Source organism: Nylanderia fulva, unplaced genomic scaffold (assembly GCF_048542155.1).
Source record: "Nylanderia fulva isolate GAGA-0341 unplaced genomic scaffold, ASM4854215v1 Scaffold75, whole genome shotgun sequence".
NCBI classification, from domain to species: domain Eukaryota; kingdom Metazoa; phylum Arthropoda; class Insecta; order Hymenoptera; family Formicidae; genus Nylanderia; species Nylanderia fulva.
Window position 1 is genome coordinate 504,286 of NW_028190862.1, and position 20,688 is coordinate 524,973.

General features: G+C 32.6%; 1 protein-coding gene, 1 long non-coding RNA gene and 1 pseudogene across 9 annotated transcripts in view; 2 read left to right on the plus strand and 1 right to left on the minus strand.

Moving 5' to 3' along the window:
* The window catches only part of LOC146720191 (uncharacterized), a 141,688-nt gene that overhangs the window by 73,935 nt on the left and 47,065 nt on the right, over window positions 1-20,688 (plus strand). The window lies entirely within an intron of this gene.
* LOC146720193 (uncharacterized) lies at window positions 3,103-5,856 on the minus strand (annotated as a pseudogene).
* On the plus strand, window positions 15,250-17,391 carry LOC146720194 (uncharacterized). Its single transcript, XR_014926177.1, has 2 exons — window positions 15,250-16,005; window positions 16,265-17,391. It is a non-coding gene; the product is annotated as an uncharacterized LOC146720194 (long non-coding RNA).

Here is a 20,688-nt window from a genome sequence, read left to right on the forward strand (position 1 = left end):
AAAATCAGATTATTGGATCGCTGTCCAGTGTTAGTATTACTCCACTTATTGATTTGCATGTATTTAGACAGGATCTGTAGTCTGCATTTGAATATGCAGTTAACACATGTGGTGTCTGATGAATTAAATTAAATTCTTATATTACATGTACCAACGATATATCTTAACACTCGTTTGGCTGACTTCCAATGCAATATTGATGGGTTCTCCAGAAATTGACTTAAGGCACTTACTATACGAAAGATATCCGGTTGAATACCAACTGTCAGATACATAAGCGAGCCAATTAATTGTCGATATGGTATATCGATGAATGAGCTAGAATTTCAATCTTTATCAATGTTACGAGTTAAAGATTGAGCACTATTTGAACATATGCTGATTGATGTAAGCGTAGCGTGTTTACCAATCGAGCTGAACCTTGATTTCTAAATAACACTTTATTTCAGAATACGTTGTTTCAAATTCCTTCTTTATTGCATTGAGTAGTTTCTTGATTATTTAAGGTGATTTACCAACGACTAATCCGTCGTCTACATACGGTACCAATTGTAAAACTTCTTTGGATGCAACATAGACACAAGTATCATATCGTAATGCAAATAACGCAAATTTCTGTGGAAATGCGTCAAACTTGATGTTCCATTGCCTCGGTGCTGGGGATGCCGGAGCGTTGGCCGAACTCCGACGGGTTAGCGCCCTCATTTGAGTGGAACTAAAATTGTCGATAATTACCGACAATTTTAATTTTGCTATTATCGATAATAATCCATATATGTCAAAAAGCCATTTTAGTGTGTTCAACATATTGAAATCAGACAACATAATATATTTTTACTGTCGAATCATCTCGCACACGCATCTAAGCGTGTCAATGACAGTAAAACATACATATATAAATGTGTCTCTTTATGACATAGTTGAACACAATTTCAATATTGCACTTTTATATATTTTGATGATATATGCATATTTTCAAAGGATTGTATTTTTCAAAGGAAATATACAATCTATCATATATATATATAATATATATATATATATATATGGTAGATTGTATATTTCCTTTGAAAAATACAATCCTTTGAAAATATGCACTATTTCTTGAACATAATTGACCGTTGCCGGACTTTTGAACCACCTTGTATATATATATATATATACAAATATAGAAATAGTGGTCTTATGAGTAAAATATAAAAATTGCAGGGTTCAACCTGGGAAAAATTTTTTATATATAATTATATCTAAATAATTATATAATTATACATAATTATATGTGAAATATGTTTATTTTATATATAATTAAATTTATTTATATATAAATTATAAAGTTCATGTATAATTTCATGTCAACTTATATATAAAACATTATATATATTTATATGTATATGTGAATACTTATTTATTATATATATATATATATATATATATTATATATAAATTTATATAATTATATGTATATAAAAAGCTCTTTTATCTAATTATATATAGACATATTTCATATATAATTTTGCAATTATATGTATAATTTTATATATTTTTATATAATTTTATATTGTTATATATAAAAATTGTTTCTAGGGAAAATAAGATATTTTATGGTGACCTTGACTTTGACGTAGGGGTCAAATTTAGAGGTTATTTTAAGGTCAACTTTTATTAAACGAAACCCCCTATTTTTATTAGATATTCTTGTAGCTTATCTCGAGAATTTTACAAAACACTAATAAAATATTTTTTGATGTGCTTATTGAGTTATAAAGGTTTGAAGTAAATTTATAAAATTGACAATATCTTGTAAAACATTCAATTTTCGTTATACATTTATACTTTTTATGCACGGAATAATGAGACCAATCAATAGGTGCAAAGAAAACACAGTTGCAAAAGACGTATGTAATTTTCAAGAAGCAACTGCCCAGCAAACAACATTATAATTGCTATATAACACGTAATTAACGTGCATGTAACATGTAACATACACGTTAGTTGTAATGGATTCTATTATTTATTGTAATTATATCTTAGATAGAATAGTGACTTAGCGAAAGATTATCTTTCGGCATCCTACAATATCGATGCTATCTGGGATGTAATTACAATATATAAATAACATATGTCATATTACAAATGTTACATCTATGAGTGAGAAATTACCGTATATGTTACATGTAACATGCACGTTATATAGTATTATATACATGTAACATAGCAGTTATATTTTGTGTTGCTGGGTGCATTTTCTTTACACCAAATTGGTCTCATTATTCTGTGCATAAAAATAAAAAGTATGATAACGTAAAACTGAATATTTTACAAAGATATAATTTTATGTCAAACAATTGCTTTGAATCTTTATAATTCAAAAAGTACTTCATGAAAAAATGTTTTATTATAATGTTTTGGAAAGCTGTCGAGATAAGCTACAAAAATATCTAATAAAAAATAAAGGATTTCAATTTAAAAAATTAAGTTGACCTATAAATGATCTCAAAATTTGACACCTAGGTAAAAGTCAACATCTTTAGTATTTTTTTTCATAAGACCACTATTTTCTGATATAATTGGCCATTGCCAGACTTTTGAATCACCATGTACATATTATATATATGTTTATGCATGGATATATGCATCTATATACATGTATATATATGTATGAGTATATATTTCTTACATATATAAATGCATGCATAGATGCATACATATATACAAATACATATACACATACGTGTATGGTATAAGCATACGTGTATGGTACGTATATTGATATTACCTGTAATTTTCTATAAATTACAATGTACGCAGTACGCACAATTCGCTTTTCTCCTCTTATCAATAATTGAAAAAATAGCAAATATATTCAAACAACCAGCTGTATATTTTTATATAATATAACAGAATATTATATAATATACAAAACATTTTTATGCATATATAGAATGAAATGGGCTTCTCCATCGCCCATTCCCGTGAGAACGCAACCATAATATATGTATTTTTTTCGTCTCTCCGATTTTTGCAAATGAGACATTTGTATTACACTTTTTTACAACAATATTTATTACAATTACACATTTCTAGTATAATGATAAATTTTTATTAGTTAGGAAAAGGCGACAGTTTATTTTCTGCTATAATTTTTAAGAAATGTTGTCTCATACGTTTAACATCAGCAGAATATGTCTCATTACAAGGATTTCCTCCTAAAGCTATAGTTGTAGCAAATGCGGCAGCAAAGATTCCACAACATATACCATCAGGTTGTGTTTGAACGTTTTCAAATATTATATTATTTTTATTTATTTGTGGATAACGGCGATGAATGTAATTTTTTTCTTTAGTCTTTAATGTTTCGTATGTACAGCCAGATAGACTGTCGTACACTCGAAGCTTAGTGCCGTCAAAAGAAATACATCGCCAGTGATTACTGCAATTTCCTCCAATAATTTGTAAGCTTTTGTCGTTACAATTTGCTTCAATTATATGAGGATATTCCAAATATTGCACACTTTGTGTCTCAAAACAAGAATTCTCTCTTATGACGCGCAAAAATTGGTCCAATGATTCGTCATTTATTTGACTATTTAAAGGTAATACATTTTCCTTTATTGAATCAAAAGGAGCAACCCAATTATCTAAAAATTTTTTTTGCTTTGCCATATCGCATTCTGTTAGTTCTGTATTTTTTGAGTAACTAACTACGATGCAATCATCTTGTTCTGCATTCAAAGCAGTTATAGTTGCTTCCATTGATAAATTGGATTCGATACATTTCTTTTTTTTTGGCAATATTTTTATCTTCTACATTACACTGTGGAAGACTCGTTCGTTTTCTTTTTTTAGCTACTTCTTGTTGAGCTTCTATTATATAGCTTGGGTTTCTAATTGGCATATGTCGATTATGCCGACTGTCCAAGATTTCCGGAAGCATGCAATCGTAATAGAAACGTGTTAAAAAGGGCAGCATTTGATTACTCCAAAATACAGTGTCCCTATTAACACGTACTATTTTCAAGCTTTTTGGCGTTCACACAGCGAAAATACAATAATCTCGCTGCGTTATATTTAACTGGCCTTGAATTTGATAGACAAATCGGTGATTTTGATTCATTTTATCTAGATTTTTCTTATAAAAGATGCCTTTCAAATGGGGCAATATTTTTATGGCCTCTTCCGCTGTTAAATGCTCAGCTGATAAAGGACATTTTATTTCTACCAGACCATCTTCATCTATGAGTCCGTCTGGAGAAGCACCCAAACACGGATTTTTAATATCAATAAATAATCCGCAAATTTTTATCTCCTTCTTTAATGTTACGGCCAATTCTTTTCTCGCAATTTTTTCCATTTCGCGACCATATTTTATAGCAGTATCAATAGAGGGAGGAAATAAAATGTTTTTTACGGTTGCGGCGCAAGACGTTGTCGGTCTCATGCGACATACAATTCCAAAATTAGACGCCGTCAACAGTTTCTGTCTCAGTGAATGCCACAAATCTGAATCACTTTGCTCTATTGTATTACGTTCAATTTGTCTCCAATTTTTCCCATTTTCAAACAACTTTTCCAAATGATTTTGTCGAAGTTGTTCAAAAACATCGGGTAGAAGATCAGGTTTTTGTGATTGCGGACCGTAATGACAATCTGTTTCTGACTTCCTTTTATATTTTTGCCGTTTATTCATTTTCCGAGATTCTCTAGTTCTTGCAACTTTAATTTGTCGTCGCTTTTCCAGAATCGACAGTAGGAGGAACATTTTTATCCATGCTTTTATGCATTTCCGTAAGATCTTGTTTCGAATTATATTGCAAAACTGCCCCCGCAACTCTAGGATTGTAAGAGCCTCGGTTACTAAAATTAATGCGCTTACCAGCAATTTCTTTGCAGATTATCGAATTGAACGACTCTACAGGATTGTTGGTGTATTTGTACAACAAATCGTCGGAATAAGCGCTTAAATATATGATAGCCTTCTGTACTCTTTGATAAAGATCGTGTAACTTGAGAAACGGTACATAATTTTTCTTCGTTTTATCAAGGTCACATATACGACCGCGTTCCTTATATCGTTTATGTTCACCAAATATATGACTATATAGGAATGTTTAATATATCTTTTTGTAATTTTCTAGCTTTATCATGGTGAGGTTGCTCTTGTTTATTTCGTAAATTAATTGCTTCTATCACTTCTGTTCGTATGTTCATAATATTGTTCTTTACAACATTTCGTAGCTGGACGAAACCGCGCTTTCTATGCATTTTTAGTAGAGTTGTCCCTGCTATCGCCTGCAGCTTTTTGCATAGATTGCGAAGCAAATGATTGGTGCATTCTATTTTTTTCACGGTCACCATTTGTTCCCGCTATGGTCTGTTATCAATGATAGCCTAATAGACGCTGCTATCGCCATCGGCAATAACTGTTCTAAAAATTAATCCATGCATTTCCAGGCTACTTTTAAAACCTTCTGCAATGGCGTCGCTCTCCATACTTGTGGAGCTTGCGTTACAATCGAAATTTTTATAGCATTTATGGTTTTTTGGTTCGATTCCGTTTTGTTCCGCTACATCGCATATTGTGCAATATTTATTGCGGATACCGACAAAAAGAACTTTTTTTGTGTGGTAACCAATTAAGTACCAACACCGGAAAGAGAATCGTAGGCGTGGCCGTACGATCTTTTACTCCAACTACCATCAGCTATTACAGTTATGTACGGAATACCGTTTATAACATCGTTCCTTTCGAGCCAGTTGCTTTTCAGTTTGGCCAGCCATTTTCATATTTTCCATGGCTGTTTTCTCAAACTCGTCTACTAACATATCTCGATTTTGAATATAACTTTTATCAGACATACATTGAATATTCATAGCTGCACACAGCTCTTCCAATTGGGCATAGCCAATTTCCCCTGTAATATCTTCTACTGCAGCAGCCATATTAATGCTTAATATTTTCGGATCTTTGGGTTCTGATCAGAATTCGGCTTCAGTATTGCACATATGGCACTTGAAAGTAAAATACGTCTTAAACTTTTCGGATTTAGTTTTTATGAGTTTTTAATCTTTAAATTGGCACTCTATTCATTTCATATGATTATTGAATTTCTGGAGTTCTTTCCATACATGAGAAAAGTCGATAATGCGACGGCCTTCAGGCAAGCTTTCCTGGATACGATCTATATCCAGAGGGCCACTCTCGATAACAAAATAATTATCTTCGCAAAGTTCGACATCTTCATTACAAATATCTGTTTCAGAAATTGACTCCAGGCATTGCACTTTCTGAGTACTAACTTTAGAATCTATTGTATCGGAATCCGATTCCAGCGATTTTTGAAAATCGATGGATTCATTGCTAGTAATCTTATATGTGCTATTCCTAGAGTCATTTTCCTCTTGGCCTTCGGTTTTGAGTCGTTATTACCTTCCAATTTTTTAATTGGCACTCTATTTTTTTCATATAATTATTGAATGATCTCTGAAGTTCATTCAACATATAAGAAATATCGACAATGCGATTGCCTTCAGGCAAATCTTCTTGTATACAAGAATTGTCTGGAAGAGCTTCGTTGACAATAACAAGAGAATTGTTATCATCGCAATTGTCATCGACAATGCCTTTATCTGCATCGACTTCAGGCAAGTTTTCTTGTATACAAGAATTGTCTGGAAGGGCTTCGTTATCAATAACAAGAGAATTGTTATCATCGCAATTGTCATCGACAATGCGACGGCCTTCAGGCAAGTTTTCTTGTATACAAGAATTGTCTGGAAGGGCTTCGTTATCAATAACAAGAGAATTGTTATCATCGCAATTGTCATCGACAATGCGACGGCCTTCAGGCAAGTTTTCTTGTATACAAGAATTGTCTGGAAGGGCTTCGTTATCAATAACAAGAAAATTGTTATCATCGCAATTGTCAACAATGCGACGGCCTTTAGACAAATTTACCTGTATACAGGAACTATCTGGAAGGGCTTTCTTATCAATAATAAAAGAATTATTATCGCAATTGTCATTTTGGTTATACATACTTTTATTTGAATCCAAGCATTGCATTACCTGGGTACTGATTTTTGAATCCATGTTGGGTGATCCCATTGCTTTTAGAGAATAATCAGGAGACGCGGTAGTGTCTCCGGCCATGTTCAAACCCTAAAAGACCTTAAAAGACACTACAAGTCTCCTTATCCTGCACTATCAAAGTCCATTTTTTGGGGGTGTAGAACTACTAAAATATAAAAAATTTTGAATTGCACGTAATATAACCTGAAAGGCGGCATCGCCACGAGTAATTTGAGCCAAGAAAAAATAAAATCGGTCAAGCCGTTCTGGAGATACAAGCGGTCAAAAAGTGACGTTTTTCATGAAAAATGAAGTAACGTCGTCTTCTTCTTCTTCTTCTTCTTCTTCTTCTTCTTCTTCTTCTTTCTCTGTCCGCGTATAAATCTCTTCTCACCTTTCACTCACACCTCCCTCAACTTTCACCCACCCCTTTCCCTCCCACATCCCGCCCCACTCCCACCCCCACTTCACCCCACCCCCACTCCCACCCCCACCCTCACCCCTCTTTCGCCTTTTTCACCCTCTTTCATTCCCTCTCACCCTCTTCGTCCTCTTTCACCCTCTTTCACCCTCTTTCGCCCTCTTTCATCCTCTTTCGTCCTCTTTCACCATCTTTCGCCTCTTTCACCCTCTTTCGTCCTCTCTCACCCTTTTTCATTCCCTCTCACCCTCTTTCACCCTCTTTCATTCCCTCTCACCCCCTTTCGTCCTCTTTCACTCTCTTTCATTCTCTCTCACCCTCTTTCATTCTCTCTCACCCTCTTTCACCCTCTTTTATTCCCTCTCACCCTCTTTCATTCCCTCTCACCCTCTTTCGTCCTCTTTCACCCTCTTTCACTCTCTTTCGTCCTCTCACCCTCTTTCATTCTTTCTCACCCTCTTTTACCCTCTTTCGTCCTCTTTTACCTTTTTTCACTCTCTTTCGTCCTCTCTCACCCTCTTTCATTCTTTCTCACCCTCTTTTGCCCTCTCTCATCCTCTTTCGACCTCTTTCACACTCTTTCGTCCTCTCTCACCCTCTTTCGTCCTCTTTCACCCTCTTTCGTTCTCTCTCACCCTCTTTCGACCTCTTTCGTCCTCTTTCACCCTCTTTCGTCCTCTCTCACCCTCTCTCACCTCTTTCACCCTCGTACGTCCTTTCTCACCCTCTTTCGTTCTCTTTCACCCTCTTTCGCCTATCTCGTCTTCTCTTACCCTCATTCGTCCTCTCTCACCCTATCTTCAAAAAATCATAAAAATGAAAAGGACAAGCCATGTTCAAAAGAAGGTCCTCAAAAATTTAAACCTAGTCTGTACAATGAAAAATAATTACTCGTAATTCCAGAGTTCCAATTTGTTAATATCGAATAATGTATTTGTTTCAAGTAATGGCAGTAGAGTCAAATACATACCTACGTATATGCAGTTTTTGCTGTTAATTGTACTTGAACGAAAAAAATAATTAAATGATTTAAATATAGCACATTTTAAATCAAGAAACTTATATAATCGAACTCTGTTTAGGAAAAGGTAGAACATTTCATTTGCCTCTGCCTTTACAAGAAACATTGGATAAGGTATGTCCTCCGGAAGATCCTATAAATTTGAATCACGAGTTGCACATTCTCGTTCGAGGTATACCCAAGAAATCTAAAGTGGTTTGGGAAAATTTGGTAGATATTAATAAAATGTATAAGGCTTTACAATGGTTGAAAGAAAATAATCCTCATTACTAAAAAATTCGTCTTCCAGCGTCATCTGATGATCTATTAAAGGATAAGTTGCAGGAAACAGAATATAGGATTGTCGATGAGGAAAGCGACAATGACGAAATAAATGAGGTGGTTGAGGAATTACCAGCATTGAATTTGTACAATGTACAGCAAAACAAAAATAATAATGATCAAACCGTTTTAAAACGTACGGCTTTTCTCACAGAAATCACTGAACATTCGGATATTAACGATCAGTATACAATATACCCAATACACGCGAAAAGAATCGATAACGAATCTGCATTGAAGCTTTATCAAATGGTGAAAATTGAAGATTTTCCAATGGATAATCGTTATAAATATCTGGATGTCATGTGTTTCCCTGATTTATATCCTGATGGTGTCAATGGACAACGAGAAGATAGAAACTTTGCATTGCCGGAATATTTATTTATTAGAACACGATTGATGTCGAAACATAGTAGATTCAGGTTGAATCTGCAGTATCTGTTCTTCCTTCTCAATGATGCTAACTACCGACAGTTGAAAAGTGGTATCTATTATACGATGATGGTTACTAACCCACGAGAGAGATACACTGCTGGTAGATACTTGAACGAATTGAAAGGTTACCAATTAGAATCGAATTTAATGAGTATTTTCGCAAAATTGAGAAATACGGATCAATTTTGGCGACAACCGTCCAATAATGTAAAATGCATGACTTTGCATTACGGTCCAGCGACGTGGTTTTTGACTTTGAGTCCTAGTGAATGGAAATGGTCCGATTTGGGTGAATATTTACGAGATATGAATCCCGATAAAGAGAAGTTAGGCATCAACGAACTAATCGCATACGATCCTGTAAGTACTTCTAGATTCATGTGCATAAAATTCAAAGCCATGATTGATTTTATTTGTTCGTCCGATAATCCTATAGGAAAGATTATTCATTACTTCTGGCGACTGGAATATCAACGTAGAAGTATGCAGCACATGCATTGTATGATTTGGATAAAAGATGCTCCAGTATTAGGAAAATCGCCGGATGAAGAAGTTGCTACGTTTATTCAAAAATACGTAACGTGTGAAATTCCAGATGAAAATGTTTCGCCAACGTTGTACGATACGGTAATAAGTGATCAGAATCATAAACATAACTCGTATTGCATGCGTACGAAAAAAACGGAAACTAATATATACAGAAAGTGTCGGTTCGATTTTCCTCGGCCAGTTACTGAGAATTTCGTTTTAAGAGACGTTATCACTTCGATAGTCGGTAGAAAAAATTTACGCAGTAAGAGCAGATTGTACGATCTTCCTCGCAAAGAGTCGGAAAGGTTTATAAATAAGTATAATCCATCTATCAAATTAGCCTGGAAGGGAAATATGGACATACAATTTATTAGAGAAAAATCAGAGTTTTTAAACTCATATTTAACAAAATACACGACAAAGTCGGAAAAATGCAATACAAACTTTGAAGTGATAGATTCGAATAAGTCCTTGGCATCGAAACTGTGGAATTTTGCAATGCGTTTATTAAATAACAGAGAATGCGGTGCTTTAGAAGCTGCGGATACACTATTAGGGAATCCCTAGTACGATACGGATAATGATATTATGGTCAAATGGATCGATGTTAATGAGGTGAGAAATAGAAAAGTTAAAACATATAATGAAATTTAAGCTCTTGATGAAAATTCTACGAATATTTACTGTTCGTCACTCATCGATGATTACTATCCAAATAGACCTCAGGAATTAGAATCATTGAATTTGTACGATTTTGCCAGATTCTGGGAAATTACGAAACATATGTCAAATAATGACGAAGTCAAGTGTTACAAACTGGCATCGGGTTTATTTTTAAAAAAAACGAAAAAAGGGTTATTTAATTAACCATTATCGATTTAATATAAAAACTGAGCCCGAAAAATACTTTTACTCGCTGCTTCTTCTGTTCAAACCATGGAGAGATTTGAGTGAACTCAAAGGTACATTCGAGACTTACACGGATGCCTTTAAGAATTCAGAGTCTGTTTTAACGAAGGTAATGAAATATCACGAAAGGCTCGAAGAAATACAGAAAGCTTTTGAGAACGTTGCTGAATTAATCGAGAAGCGCGAAAATGATCTGAAAACAGCAGACAGAGACAAATCCGATGACGATGAACTGGATTGTAATCCGATAGAAGCTGACGACGCGATGAAAGATCTGGAAGATTTTGGTAAGATTGACGACCCGATTGATTTATCGCAAATGATGTCGCAATTGAACAAAGACCAGAAAAGAGTCTTTGATGGAGTATGCCAAGTTTTACAAGATAAGAATCAGATTCTGCGACTGTACGTAAGTGGCGAGGGTGGTACAGGGAAAAGTTTTCTAATTGAAACGATTAAACATTGGATCAGAATAAATTTGGAAAAAACGACTGCCATATCTGCTCCCACGGGTATCGCAGCATTCAATATCGATGGCTTGACAATCCATAGAATGTTTCAACTACCGGTTAGTCATGAATCTACACCAAAATATACGCAATTGTCAGACATGGTTTTGAAAACTTTGAGAGACAAATTAAAGAATGTCGAATTATTTATAATCGAAGAAATTACATGTAACAATGCAATGATGGATTTAGGAACGACTGTATTCAGTGATGATCAAGCCTATGTAGGTTTGTCACGAGTAAGTAAATTGGAAGGCTTACATTTGATAAATTTCAATCCAGCATCAGTTAAAGCAAACTCGAGAGCCATTGTAAAATATAATCGACTGAGATCTATATTCAAATCTGAACTGCCACAAATCAATCCGTCCGAGAAAAAGGTTGTGAAAATGTACGATCGTCGATGGGATTTTGGTTATTCGCGCGTCGCGATTTACTTGGACGCTTTGATACGAGACGGGAATTCAAATAAATGTGAGAGAAGATTTACTATTATTACCAAATATATTCTCAGAACAATCTTTCAATATCGGTACAGAGATATATAAAAAGCGTGCGGATTAATAAAGTGCGACTGTACGCGGCGACTGTCGGTAGTGGAATCCTCTAGCATGTCAAACGCTCTTCCTATCGTTCCCTTAAAAATTCACCTTCGATAGGCTTCGAAAATGTTCTATCCGTTTATTTCTTTTCTGTTACGTCTCGATGTTTTTCGTCTTTCGTCTCGTCTGTTATATTTTATTTATGTTTATTAGTCAGTGTTCGTATGTATGTATGTCCGTATTTATATACGTGTTTTCGCTATTAATTTTAGGGAAGTATGTGACGATGCAATCGCCACAGGATATCCCTAATATCATTGATGATATGCAGAATTATGATTGTGAGGAACCAGAAAGTATAGTTACGTGGAAAATATATGGCCTTTGCAATAACGATGCTGTTTCGTGTTACGCTAATGAAATATTACAATGTGCGTTTCATTGCGTACGTATTAGGCAACAAATACTAAAAAATAAAGCATCGAATGCATTGACTGATGCTATCTGCGCGTATGGTGAACGTAAATATTGCAACATTTAAGCGGTTAGAAGATCTGTCGGAAAACGCTTCAAAGAACGAACACAACAAGATGTTTCGGAATTTTTTACGGCTCTAATGTCGACGTATTCCGACATCAATGATGTATTAAAACTCGAATTAAAGCACGTAACATGTTGCTCGAATGTCAAATGTAATTACAATGTAACTAAGCTGGAAAGCAGTAGTTTGTTAATATTACCTATACATTCGACATTAAAAAGGAAAAAAGGTGTCACTCTACAAAGTTTGATTAATGTAGAATTTTCTAAATGGGAAACGATAAACGGCAATTGTAACGAATGTAAGGGCACCGTGTTGAAAAAGAAAACCGTAATCGAATCAACTTTATCCGTCGTAGTAATACAGCTCAATTTATATACTTTTATAAACGGTGCTTCTAAAAAAATTATCAACAATCGAATGACCGCCGTGCCGACGAGTAATATCACGATTAATAAAAAAAAGTACAAGCTAATAAGCGCTATATTTCACGAAGGTGAAGAAATGAATCGTGGTCACTACACGTGTATGTTGAGAGCTGACACAAAATCGGAATGGTATTACTCTAATGATATGGAAGTGTTCAAGAAAAAATGGCCCAAAGGAGCACAAGGGGCATAAATATTGTTCTTAGAACAGATTAAATAATGGCGCTGTATAAAGGCTGCCGTAAACGCTACATTAAAACATCAACTGTTCTAGCGCTGTATAAAAGTTGCCGTAAGCGCCAAAATAAAATATCGGCTGCTCTGGCGCTTTATAAAAGCTGCTGTAAGCGCTGCATTAAAACGAGTGCAATAAGTTTCTAATTTGACCTAAGCTTCATGACATTTCAAAAAGTATCATCAAGAAAAAAATTATCAGACAGAAATATGTATGTCGTGTTAAAATCGGAGAGACGAAGAAAAATATATGGTTGCGTTCTCACGAGAATGGGCGATGGAGGGGCCCATTCTTTATTTTCAATATTCATACAAGAATATAAATTCATTCTGTTGCAATTGAAATAAATGTGCAATGTGACGTTAAAAGTTATTACAATTATACAAACATTTACATATATGATTAAATAAAATATATATGTATACTATAATATAATTATATATTTTATATATGTACATATATACCATATATTTCAATTATTTTGAACTGTATTGCATAAATTGTTACTTATACAAAGTTATGTGATAAGAATCGAAAATACATATATTTGTAATACTTGAATTACTAGAAAGCTGCTCTATATATCTGTACTTTAAAAAGTAAGTGATATCCTAAAAAAATCATAAAAATGAAAAGGTCAGGCCATGTTCAAAAGGAGGTTTTTAATTTATACAATTTTCACAACTCTTATTTCAATTATTTATTCTACCCATCGAAAGTTTTTTGAGAGCAGGCCGCCATGTTATTTTTCTGAGTCATTAACAAATTGGTACTCTGGCATTACGAGCAATTATTTTTCATTGTACGGGCTAGTATGAATTTCAAATCAAATCTCTATAAATGACTATTATATTTTGTGCACTAAGAATAACATATCGCACTTATTTTCTAAAATCAAATTGTAATCAGTTTTACTTATATGTATGTATATTCAATGTGAACTTGCACCTTGAATAAAATATCACAGTTACTTTTCATGGTAATATATTATTACTAAATTTAGATAATATACACTTTACGTATGTTCACTTTGAACTGGCACCTTGAATAACATATCAGTTACTTTTCGTGATAATTTATTATTAGATCGTTTAAATTTTTGAGTACCTTCTTTTGAACATGGCCTGACCTTTTCATTTTTATGATTTTTTTAGGATATATATTATAAGGTGCGTATTCTCCTGCAAATTACTTTCGAGAGTAACTCTTGGAGAGTGATTCTTGCAAATAGACATACTCTTATCGATATTTGAAGAGTACATTTATTTACAAGATTTCAATCTTTTTTTCCTACGTTTTTACGTTTTATCAATAATCTTATAAATATCAATAATATTTTTTTGTGAATTATAAATTCATTGTGACTTATAAATGTCTTATAAATATGTGACTTATAAATAACTTATAAATAAACTTATAAAAAAACAATTGTGAATTATAAATTCTATTTTATATAAAATATATAATTATATTAAATATTTATAGTTATTATTTTATTTCCTCTATTCCTTTCCAATTTGTACTGTCGACCGCTTCTATATTCTTTTAGACGTCCTCTCGCGCTTCTCTCTCTTTCTCTCTCTCTTTCTCTGTCTGTCTGTCTCTTTTTTTGTTTTATAGATTGCATACAATTTATCTTACATTTACAGTAAAAGTAATTTTTATAACAATTTACAGGTATATGCGAACAAATAAAATTCGTTAGAATCACAATTTCTATCAAATATATATATTTCAGTAAAATCATTACTCGAATTACTTCGACGTATGAATAATAAGATTTAGTTTTTATAAATTATAAATGTATATACTTATTATATATATATCTATAAAAATCATGTGAATATTATTGTATTATACGAATATAATTAAAATAAAATTGTATGCTATTATATATTTCATGTGTTTGATAATATAAATAACACAACATTTTTTCTGTTTTATATATAGTTTTTTATAGAAAAAAAATGATGTATTATTTATATTATCAAACATAAAATATATAATGGCATACAATTTTATTACATTCGCACAATACAATAATATTCACATGATTTTTATAGGTAATAAGTATATGCATTTATAATTTGTAAAAAAAACTGTGAATTTTATTATTACATCATACGTCGAAATTTGTTGAAGTAATGATTTTACCAAAATAAGCATATTTGATAGAAACTGATTCTAATGAATTTTATTATTTGTTCACATATAGCTGTAAATTGTTATACAAATTATTCTTACTGTAAATGGAAAATAAAATTGTGTCCAGTATAAATTGCCCAGCTAGCCAAGAGTGATAAAATCACGTTTCGTTAAAGCTTTTCGGCAAAGTTTGCTTTAATTTTAACAACAATTTTCTGGCAAACATTTGCCTTGCTTCGTCTTGTCTAAATATTTCGAACAAATTAACGGCAAAACTTTTCGTTATATGATGCTGCAATTAACAGAGAAAAGTTTGTTCGTAAATTTTACTTATAGAAGAGAGCAAATGATGGTATCATGGTGAAATACAAACTTTACGTCAATAATAGCAAATCTTGTGATACACGATATAAAGCAAATTTGTGACAAAAACAGAGCAAATCTTGCCATGCACGGTATAACAAACAATTTACGAAAAAAATAGAGCAAAGTTAACTCTGATACGATAAGACGCAATATTCATGCAAATAACAGAGCAAACCTTGCTGTGCATGGCGTGATAGCAAATTTGTGGCAAAAATAGAGCAAAGATTTGTTCTGGCATGATGAGACGCAAAATTTACGCAAATAACAGAGCAAACCTTGCCGTGCATGGCGTAGTCATGTGTCACATACGTTTGCGCGCTTTTAATGCGCGCTACTACGTTTGCGCGAATTTTTGTCCTGTAACCTCCAGCACTGTTCCCGCGTTCTTCTAAATTCAACCACCGTGAGTGCTACCATACGTGCCGCAAGGTTATCACAGAGGTTATAATTCTAGAAGCTTCCCACATTTTTGAGACGAGCTTCCAAGTTCTAAGTGCCGCAAGGTATCGCAGAGGATTAGAAGATTTTTCAGGCAAGTATGAAATCAGTTAAATATTCTGTTTCGCGTAAATCTTTCCACCGGTTGTCTGCGAGACAACGAAGGCGAATTACTTTGGAAATTAAAAATACTTTACATTCAAATGTTTCACAAGATCCTGTTACGCACAAACAGTTGGATAATGCTGCTTCCTTTAACGTTGCTGATTCTTTTCGGACAGACAATAAAGTTTCTTTTACGGACAATATAGTATTAGATATATTCGTACTATTGTATATATTGTATATTTCAGGTGTTGCTGTTATTATTAGTTGAGAACTCCCAAGACGAAATTAATGGTGTTCAACTTGGCTCAGCGTCCAATAACATCGTCAAGAAATAAAAATCGTTTCCGTTATTCAATAATTAGATATATCACCGTTAAGGCCTGAAAAACTCAATCAATCAGATGTCGCAGATGAACTGACAGAACATCTTTTTTTTCGCTATTAGACAATAATGCGTTACTTCACGCGTATTTAGGCGGCGGGAAAATTGATACTATTTATTGCAGAATTATAATGGCTTTAATATAATTAACATATATAGTTAATTTAAAATCTTGATACTACAATCATTTGTCATGTTTAAATTTTTAATCTCTTTTCAAATATAATAATTATAGACAAATATATATCTACAGACAGTATATTTATATTTATATAGATAATATATTTATATTTGTCTATAATTATTATATTTGAAAAGAGATTAAAAATCTAAACATGTTACGAATAATTCTAAGGCTCAAGATTTTAAATTAACTATGTTGATTATATTAAGGTGCGTACAGACTTGCAACAGAACATCGTAACGTAACGCCGTTGCGTGACATCGACGCAATGTATGGACAGTACCTCGCACCAAACATTTAAGCGTTACGGGGTATTGTCCATGCATTTCGTCGGTGTTACGCGACGGTGTTACGTTACGATGTTCTGTTGTAAGTCTGTACGCACCTTTAAGGTCATTATATAATTCTGCAATAGATGGTGTCAATCTTCCCGCCGTCTAAATACGCGTGAAGCAAAGCACAATTGTCTAAGGCCGATATTACATTCATACTACAAAATGATGGTGGTCGGACGTAACGATTGAATATTAGATAGAAACTTTAGAAATTCTCTATTCGTTAACCAATTGCTACGTTCGACAAACTCGTCGTACGATATATGTAATATCATTATAATAGCGAAAGAAAAGGTAGCTTCGGTCAGTTCCTTTCGTGACGCCGATTGATCGAGTTTTTCAGGATTGAGCAGTGATATATATACTAATTAAATAGCGGTCTATATATACATATAAAACGCTTATGTCTTTATATATATGATTATAAATTATAGATATCCGATTTTTTAAAAATAAAAATTTGAAGATAAATATATGGAAATAAATATAAAACATTTTTGATAATAGAAACTTTAAAAAAATTGCTTAAGTATTATCCCTCTATTTAGAGAGATTAATATATAGTATTAATTAAATTTGATATAATCAAATATATAAGCAAATTTGTAGCAAGAACAGAGCAAAGGTTTTAACAGTGCGGATTGTAATTAATAATAAAATAATGAGCTCATTAGAAGGACTTTAATAGCATTAATTAAATTTTATATAAATAAATAAATATAAAAATAATTAAAATTCTATATATTTTTTATTAATATTAATAATAATAATAAAATATAAAGAAAATTTAATTATTTTTATCTATTTATATAAAATTTAATATACTATTAATTAAAATCTTTTTAATGAGCTCATTAATTCATTAAATTATTATATTAATTACAATCCGCACTGTTACGACAACCTTTGCTTTGTTCTTGCTATAATTTGCTATTAAAGTCATGCACAGCAAGGTTTGCTTTGTTATTTGCGTGAATTTTGCGTCTCATTGTGTCAGAGCAAACTTTGCCCTGTTCTTGCCACAAATTTGCTATCACATCGTGCACGGCAAGGTTTGCTTTGTTATTTGCGTGAATTTTGCGTCTTATAGTGCCAGATCAAACCTTGCCCTATTCTTGCCACAAATTTGCTATCATGACGCGCACGGCAAAGCTTGCTCTGTTATTTACGTGAATTTTGCGTCACGCTGTTGTGACAAACCTTGCCAGCAAAAGCTCAGCTTAATGCGGACACACCTTGTTGCAATTTTGCTACAAAGGCCTGCTCGAGTTTGCCGCAATCTTTGTGCAAAGTTTGTATCATTTTGCTAGCTGGGTGTATACAGTATATAAAACAGAAAGAAAGAGAGCGAGAGAAAGAGAGAGAAACACGTTGCAGCTCCATCTATCACGATATCACGCAACTAATCTACTGCTCTGTTTTATTCCGCAGCCTCGATTTGCACACACACATATGCGTGAAATGTTTTTAATATATAACTTTTTTATTAGACTTGCAATCTCACTTTTAATTGCTTACTAATATTTCTTTATATAATCCTTACCGCGCATACTATATTTCATGCACAGACAAACTGCAGAACTTTTTTTATTAAATAAGTATTATTACGAACTGACACAAAGCAGCCGATAACAAAACTGTAATTTTTGATTTTTATATGATTTATATATGCAAACATAGCTAGCGCGGTCCGTTTTTATAAGTACTTTAATCGTGGAAAAGGATTTATTGATCAGTATAGTCAATAAAAAGTTATATAAAAAAAATTAAATATTCTCGCATTCGGTCGGTAAAAACATCATCCGGCATCCCCTTAAGTAACTTGCAAACCTGGCTGCTACCATCGTCGAACCTTTCAGGTTGTTCCATAAAAATATCTTCCTTGATGTTACTATAAAGGAATGCAGTTTTAATATCAAATTGATAGATTTCATAATCGTTTGCACACGTAATTGACATTAAAATGCGTATTGATTTAAATTGAGCAACGGATCAAAAAGTTCCACTATAAACGTTTGCTGCGAGCACCCCTTCACAATTAGCCTTGTTTTATATCTATCGATACTTCCATCGGTTTTTGTCTTAATTCGATAGATCCATTTGTTTTAATTGCACGGCGATCTGGTGGGAGTTTAATTAACTCCCAAGTTTTGTTTTTCTTGAGCGATGTCAATTCATTGCTTTCTCCTACTGCTTTGCATCCGATGAGTTCAGTGCTTCATTGATATTGAGAGGATTATTTTCAGCCATTAAAGCGTATGCAAGACATGATTGTGTACAGCAATTTTTACATTCTCTTACCTTTTGTTTACAATCTATCTTTATTCGTGTTCTAGTTGCAATACCTGTTGGGGCTTGAGTCTAAGTGCGCTGTAGACATTTACGTTATTGACTTGTTGTCCATCACTTGGACAAACTTTTGCACATATTCATTTTCAGTTGACTCCACACTCTCATAATCACTTGAATTACTGTGATTCTTCCTTGGTTGATGATTTTGATGTACACACCTCGGACTCAGGGGCGTTCCTAGGATACTTGGCGCCGGGGTCACCGGGGTGCCACACTAAATTTGCCGCCTCTACTTATATCTTTTTATATTCTTTTATATTTCAATTTAAAAAATAATATGTAGTTGTTTCTAGAGAACAATAAAAACAGCGTATTTTGGTTATTATAATTGATTGCATCGAACAAACGTGACAAAATAAAATTTGAACGAACTTTAAAAATAATTTTATAAAACAAATAGAAAATCTAAATATATTATACTAACAGAATAAAACTTATTCATTATATAATATATATTAACATTATATATGTATATATATTTTTTATAGATTCTATTTATTCTATTTTAATTAAATTGCACTTTCCTTGACTTTTTAATTGAAAATTCATTAACAATGTCTGTTATATCTAAATTTCTTGAAATTTCTCGCTCTATACTTATAATAGATAAATTTGTAAGACGTTCTTGTTTCATTGTAGAACGTAAATAATTCTTAATAATTTTTAATTTTGAGAACGATCTTTCTCCGATAGCTACAGTAACAGGCATTGTTAATAAAATTCTCAAAGAAATGGATAAATTCGGAAAAATATTTATTAAATCATTTGATAATAAGTAGTGTAAAATATCTAATGCATTCATATCAGATGCAACATAAACTGACAAATTTTCAATTTCTTCATATAAATCAATAGCGTTTATATCAGATTCTACATTAGAAACAGATAATTTATTTTGTAAGTCTATACAATATTTTAATTTTGTGTCTTTCTCTAATTTTAAGAAGGAATTAATATCGTTTAAAAAGTTAAAAGTGTCATTAAGAGAATTTAATTGTTCAAATCTTTCTTGTATCTTAGATATTGTTATGTCTAGTAAATTAAAATAAAAATTTGCTTTAAAATGCTTTTCCGGTGATTCAATATTTTCATCTTTACTTTCATAATCAAACATTCTCTTTTTCTTTCGAGGTCAAACATTAGCAATAGTGGGAAATGTTGTTTCGCCATCTATTTCCTCGGCTATTTTTTTAGCTTCCTGTAACATCATTTTAAACCCATTTTTAGACCTACATTCTTTAAAATAAGTGTCAACATTTTTTAACATATTTACGATATTAGGTAAAGCCACATCCTTCTTTTGCATCATTTTACTTACAACATTAATTTTTGTTAAAACATTATACCAAATTACTATGGAATATATGAACTTATATGAGCTTATTTTCATTAACAATGTATTTGCAACATTTCTTG